Below are 6,998 nucleotides of genomic sequence, written 5' to 3' on the forward strand. Positions count from 1 at the left end.
CGATATCTTCCGAAGGAAGGAAGGAAGGAAGGAAGGAAGGAAGGAAGAAAGGAAGGAAGGAAAAATACTGTTGAAAAGGTGCTTGAAATAGATGAGGAATTAAATCTAGAACTTTATTTGATGCTGTTTGATTTCAGAGCAATAGCCTCTGAACAGGACTATCATCTGCAGAATACACTTCAGCCCATACTGGCAGATTATTTCAGGTAGTAATGCTAAATGCTGGGGCTTTTATATGAAAAAGTGAATAAAAAAATCTACTGTGATAGTGGATAACACTAATTTAGTGGAGCAAGAAGACCTTGGACTAGTGCATTACAGCAGAGGACAGTAGTCTCTTGTGAAGTAGCCTCCCTCCCACGAGGTGATTACTAATGGAAGACAGACCTACAGCTTTTGTAACAAAACGAAAAAAGAGAAAAAAAAGGCACTATGCTGAGCAAAACAGGGCTAAAACTCATGAGATGTTCATGTTTCCGCTGGATAGATATTCAGCTTGGATACTGTTAGACACCCTGTAAATCCTCAATACAAATTTATATATTATATACTCATCTGAGTTGGTGGAGTTGTTCAAGTAATCTGCTATTTAGGAAGCTGGAGACAAAATAGAACATGCTCCCTTCCAGCATGTTTGAGTTGAAATCAGCTGTTGAGGGAGTTAACACTGTCAGAGGCTTGAACAGCACACAGAAATCCCATCCTCTTTTGTAAGCTTTCTCCTACAATGCCTTTTTTGTTGATCTCTTGTTGCATTAAAAAAATCCTCATAGTTCTACACTCCAACTCCAAATTCTCCTTACTTTTGTCCTAGAACAACTTTCTCTTCATGGTCTAAGCCTCTTCTTTTTCATACCTCCTCACTTCTCCGCTCTCCACAAATACCTGGTGCACTTACAGGCCACGTGTTCCATTTCCTTCCCAGCAGGAGGAATGATGTGGACCTGCTGTTGCTGTGGATTACCCTGTTAAAATATTTCCCTTTACTCAGTGTATCTAAAGTTTTTCAACTAGCTGATAGCAGTGAGTCATGAGCTTCTCACACTGACCATGCTGAGCTGCCTGGTAATAAATGTAGGTTCCAAGACATGCAGGGATCTGTGATTAAACCATTAAGGAATAATTTGTTCACATGAAGTGATCAAACTGGGGCTGCCTAGAAAACTTTGGTTACCTCCTAATCTTGAGGCGTTTGAATTTGCCAACACAGAGTCACAGAATCATGAATAATTTGAGTTGGAAGTGACCCTTGAAGGCCATGTAGTCCAACTCCCCTGCAGCAAACAGGGACACTTACAGCTAGAGCAGGTTGCTCAGAGTCCCATCCAGAACGTCTCCAGGGAAATCCACTATATCTATGGGAAACACGTTCCAGTGTTTCACTGCACTTACTGTAAAAAAATTCTTCCTTATAACCAGTCTAACCATGATAAGGTTCTTTCAATACTTGTGATAGGAACTGCTTAACAGCTTTTAATAAACACTGCAAGAACCATTTCTGAACAATTGCTTGACCAGGATACAGATCTCATTTGTCAGAAATGACAAGTAGCTGTTTCTTTCGCTTACAAGTGTCCCAGGGCCTGGGATACCACTCACAGCCTGTATCCCATTGCAACACCAGGAAATTGCTCCTTATTTCTGGGTTCTAATCAGCTAGAGAAGCTGCTTGGGAGTTCCACTTCTGTTGAAAGGAAGAATGTTTCCCCCTGCAAATGGAAAGAGAAAGAGAAGAAAAGGTATAATGTACTTAATTTCTAGGGTTCCTACCTATGAGAGAACTCAAGGATTAAATCTACGTAATTCTATTTCAACATACCACAGTGTGCAAAAATTGGGTATTTTAAAATGATTATCTACGGCTATTAATATCATTTTAAGTGGCACTTTAAAGTTGCTAATATTTGATTGAAACAGTGCTAAGAAACTTTATTCATCCTTTTCCTGAAGTGATAGAATCTCAGAATCACAGAATAGTTTGGGTTGGAAGGGTTTTCTAATATCACCTAGTTTCAACTCCCTGCTATAGGCAGGGACACCTCCCTCTAGACCAGGGTGAAGCTCCAAGCCCCATCCAGCCTGGCCCTGAACGCTTCCAGGGAGGGTATGTTCACAACCACACTGGGCAGTCTGTTCCAGTGTCTCACCACCCTCATAGTAAAGAATTTCTTCCTAATTCTAGTCTAAATCTACTAGTCTAAATCTTCCAGTTTAAAACCATTTTCCCTTGTCCTGTCACTACATGTCCTTATAAGAAGTCCCTCTCCAGCTTTCCTGTAGACCCCCTTCAGTTACTGAAAGGTCACCATAAAGTCCCCTCAGAACCTTCTCTAGGCTGAAGAGCCCCACATTTCATAGGGGAGGTGCTCCAGCCCTCTGAACATCTTTGTGGCCCTTCTCTAGACCTGCTCCAACAAATCCATGTCCTTCTTGTGTTGGGAGCCCCAGAACTGGATGTTATTACAGTGACAGTCTCCAGGGACAGAAGCACCCACCACATCTTTGGGCAACATGCTCCAGTGCCTCTTCACCCTCACTGTAAAATATTTTTCCTTATGTCTAACTTAAATCTACCCTTCTTGAGTTTGAAACCATTTCCCCTTCTCCTATCACCACAGACCCTGCTAATGAGTCTCTTCTCTACTTTCCTGTAACTCCCCTTTAGATATTGAAAGGCTGCTCTCAGGCCACATTGCAGCCTTCTCTTCTCCAGGCTGAACAGCCCCGGCTCTCTCAGCCTGTCCTTATAAGAAAGGTGTTCCACCTCTTGGATCATTTTTATGGCCCTCCTCTGGACACACACTAACAGGTCCACATCTCTCCTGTACTGAGGACTCCATATCTGGGATGTAGTAATCCTGGTGAGGTCTCACCAGCACAGAGTAAACAAGCAGGATCACCTCCCTCACCCTGCTGGCCACGTTCTTTTGATGTAGCCCAGGATAGGGTTGGCTTTGTGGGCTGTGAGGGCGCATGGCTGGCTCATGTCCAGCTTCCCATCTACCTGTACCCCCAGGTCTTTTTCGACATGACTGTGCTCAATACTTTATTCCCCAATTAGTATTGGTAATAGGGGTTACCTCGACCCAGGTGCAAGACCTTGCATTTGGATTTGTTGAACTTGAGGTTCACCTGGGTGCACTGCTCAAGTCCATCCCACCTCTCTGGATGGTGTCCCATCCTTCTGGTATATCAACTGCACCCCACAGCTTGGTGTCATCAGCAAATTTGCTGTGGGTGCACTCAACCCCTCTGTCATTGTCACTGATGAATATATTGAGGAGTATTGGTCCCAGCACTAAACCCTGAGGGACACCATTTGTCACTGATCTCCATTTGGATATGGCAAAGTGCAAGGTTTTGCACTTGGGCCGGAGGAATCCCAGGTATCCATACAGACTAAAGGAGCGGTCCTTGAGAGTAGCCCTGCAGAGAAGGACCTGGGGGTCTTGATAGTTGAAAAACCAGCAGTGTGCCCTTGAGGCTCGGAAGGCAAATGGTATCCTGGGCTCCATCAGAAAAAGGATGGCTAGCAGGGACAGGGAGGTGATTGTCCCCCTCTATTCTGCTCTTGTGAAGCCCCATCTGGAGTACTGTGTCCAGGTCTGGAGCCCCCAGTACAAGAAAGACAGAGAGCTGTTGGAGAGGGTCCAGAGGAGAGCCACAAAGATGATCAGGGGTCTGGAGCACCTCCCCTATGAAGACAGGCTGAGGGAGATGGGCTTGTTCAGCCTGGAGAAGAGAAAGGTGTGGGGTGACCTCATTGCAGCCTTTCAGTACCTAAAGGGAGCCTACAAACAGGAGGGAAATCAACTCGTGGAAAGGGTTGACAACTCCAGGACAAGGGGAAATGGTTTTAAGTTGAGGGAGAGAAGATTTATGTTGGATGTCAGGGGGAAGATCTTTACAGAGAGAGTGGTGAGGTGCTGGAACTCTCTGGCTGCCCAGAGAGGTTGTGGATGCCCTGTCCCTAGAGGTGTTCAAGGCCAGATTGGATGGGGCCCTGGGCAGCCTGGTCTAGTATTGAATGTGGATGTTGGTGGCCCTGCATATGGCAGGGGGGTTGGAGATTCACTATCCTTGAGGTCCCTTCAAACCCTGGACATTCTGTGTGATTCTGTGTGACACACTGAGCCATTGGCCACCACTCTCTGGACTCAGTCCTGCAGTCAGTTCCTCATCCATTGAACAATCCATCCATCAACTCTGAATCTTTCCAATTTGGAGAGAAGGATATTAGTGGAGACTGTGTCAAGAGCCTTACTGAAGTTCAGATAGATGACATCAGTGGCTCTTCCTTTGTCCATTGATGCAGTGACACCATCATTGAAGACCACCAGATTGTACTTGGTGAAGTCATGCTGGTTCTCCCACAACGTGGCATGAATGCCATGACTTTTCAAATATCTTTGAGAGATGCTTTGTGACTACATCAGCTAATTCCCTCAGGACTCTGGAATGCTTCCCTAGTCCCCTCCTTCCAAACCAAATGTTTGAGGTCTGTGTGACTAGAAGTTATCAGAGAAGACCAAGGAAAAAAAATAACTACTTCATATATAAAAATATATGTAAAATAACTACAACAGTCTTGTCTGTTGTTTCCAGCTTGACTACATAACTCACTAGAGAAGTTACACCCTCCTTTTTACTTTCTTTAGGTACCTCTAGGAGCCTTTCTTGTTCCTCTCACCAAGTTTAGTTCAAGCTGGACCTTGGGTTTCCTGACTCTGTCCCTACACAGCCTAGCAGTTTCCTTATACTCTTTCCATAGTATCTGTCTCTGTTCCTACTGCTTGTGCATTTTCTTCTTGCTCTTCAGCTTGACCAGCAGGTCCCAGTTCAGCTATGCTGGTCCTCTTACCTCCCTTTCCTGACTTGCTACACCTGGGGATAGAGAGCTCTTGCACTCTGATGAAAGCTTCCTTAACCACTGATCTGAATCTTCATGGCTTTTGCAATTTATTTCCACCTATGATAAAATGGGTGTAACGTACTCTGTTTATATTTATTTACAGTGCCCTTTGAAAGGGTGTAAAAGATGAGTATAAATGATTGCCAGTAATCAGGGTGTGGTGAGAGACGCATTGACCAGGTTCCAGCATTACAAATAGCTCTTTTTTCTTTGTAGGTAATAACTTCCCAGAGGAACATGCCAGTCTCATAACTAACCCTGTGAAAACACATTTTAAAAATTATGATATTATTATGTATCACAAAGCTATTTTGCATCATTTATTATTTATTCACTGAGGCTTTGAGAGCACTTGAATTTCATCCATGCATGCAGACAAGTCACATCCCAGTCCCAAGAAATGTATTAGCTAAGACATTTGCTGTAACTAAACTTGCGTCAGATTTACTTAACAGATTTCTAAATTGATTTAAATAGTGCAAACCGTGCTGCAGACTATATAAACTTAGTTTTTTGAGAAATTTAGTATTCATGTGTAAAATCGAGTAAGCTGAACTGAGACTCTCAAATATAAGGGTTTTATTATTGTTATAGTGGAGAACTATCTGACAGTTGCAAATGAATCGCATACAAAAACTTGCAAAGGCAATATTTCTCTGAAAAAAATAATTTTTGAAAGAAATCATCTTTTTTTTTGGTTCTCTAGAAAATCTTTTGTAAAAATTAACCAGATTTTATCTCATCATTTTATTGTTGGACTTCATTCTTAACTACAGCTGCCCAGGTTTTTATAACCTACTAGTAAATCTACCCATATTATTTTTAAACCACTTGTCAATTTTCTTATTCAGGCTGTATAGACATAATCTGTCCGGGAAGTTCTTGGCTGCCATACAGATGGGCACGGTAGAAAACCCCTTGATAAAGATATCTAATTTTGCTGTAACCAAAAATAGCTTCTGCCTATATTAAGGGCATACACTGAATGGAAAATCTGAAAGCAAAGAGATGCTCTGCACCTGTGCTTGGTGCTAATCGGAGCCAAGACAGAAGTGGTTTGTAGCTATGCAGCCTCTCTACTCCTCTATGCTCTTCTTCATACACAAATTTCAGTAGAAGTGAATTTCTTGCAGAAGTGGAATGGGCTAAAATCCCCATGAAAACTCCTCAGGCCCCAGTTTCTATTGCTCTACACTGAAAAGTTGAGATTTCTTAAGAAATAAAATAAAGCAGAGAGAGGAAAAGATTAACCTGGTTAGCTTAACCTGCATGACTTCATCAAGCGAAGGTCCTGCCTAACCTTTGTTAGTTTTTGTTGCTTTTTATGACATCATAACTGCTTCAGTGGACAGGGGAAGAGCCACTGATGTCATTTATCTGTATTCCTTGACACAGTCCCCACAGTGTCCTTCCCCCCAGATTGAAAAGATATGGATTTGACTGATCAGTGGAAGAGAAACTTGTTGCAAAATTGCACCCAGAGAGTGGTCATATATCTATGTGTCAATGTCCAGACGGAAATTGGTGATGAGTGGTCCCTCACAGGGGTCAGTACTGAGATCACTGCTTTTTAACATCTTCATCAATGACATCAACAGTGGGATTGAGTGCACACTCAACGAGTTTGCTGATGACACCAAGCTACCTCGTGTGGTCAACATACCTGAGTGATGGGATGCCATCCAGAGCAACCTAGATAGGTTTGAGCACTGGGCTCAGGTGAACTTCATGAGGTTCAACAAATCCAAATTCAAATTGAGGCAATTCCCACTGTCAGTACAAGCTACAGGATGTAAGGATGGAGCACAGCCCTGCCAAAAAGGACTTGGGGGTACAGGTAGATGGGAAGCTGGACATGAGCCAGCCATGCGCCCTCACAGCCCACAGAGCCAACCCTATCCTGGGCTACATCAAAAGAACGTGGCCAGCAGGGTGAGGGAGGTGATCCTGCTTGTTTACTCTGTGCTGGTGAGACCTCACCAGGATTACTACATCCAGATATGGAGTCCTCAGTACAGGAGAGATGTGGACCTGTTAGTGTGTGTCCAGAGGAGGGCCATAAAAATGATCCAAGAGGTGGAACACC

The 6,998-nt window shown here is 43.5% G+C and overlaps 1 long non-coding RNA gene across 1 annotated transcript; it reads right to left on the bottom strand.

Annotated features, from left to right (window-relative positions):
- Window positions 1-17: 17 nt before the first annotated feature.
- LOC109366896 lies at window positions 18-6,742 on the bottom strand. The gene is made up of 3 exons (XR_004159338.1): window positions 6,164-6,742; window positions 1,524-1,709; window positions 18-1,098 (listed from the first exon to the last, which is right to left on the bottom strand). It is a non-coding gene; the product is annotated as an uncharacterized LOC109366896 (long non-coding RNA).
- Between the last annotated feature and the right edge of the window lie 256 nt (window positions 6,743-6,998).

The sequence above is a fragment of the Meleagris gallopavo genome, chromosome 3 (genome assembly GCF_000146605.3).
Source record: "Meleagris gallopavo isolate NT-WF06-2002-E0010 breed Aviagen turkey brand Nicholas breeding stock chromosome 3, Turkey_5.1, whole genome shotgun sequence".
In the NCBI taxonomy this organism is placed as follows: Eukaryota; Metazoa; Chordata; class Aves; order Galliformes; family Phasianidae; genus Meleagris; species Meleagris gallopavo.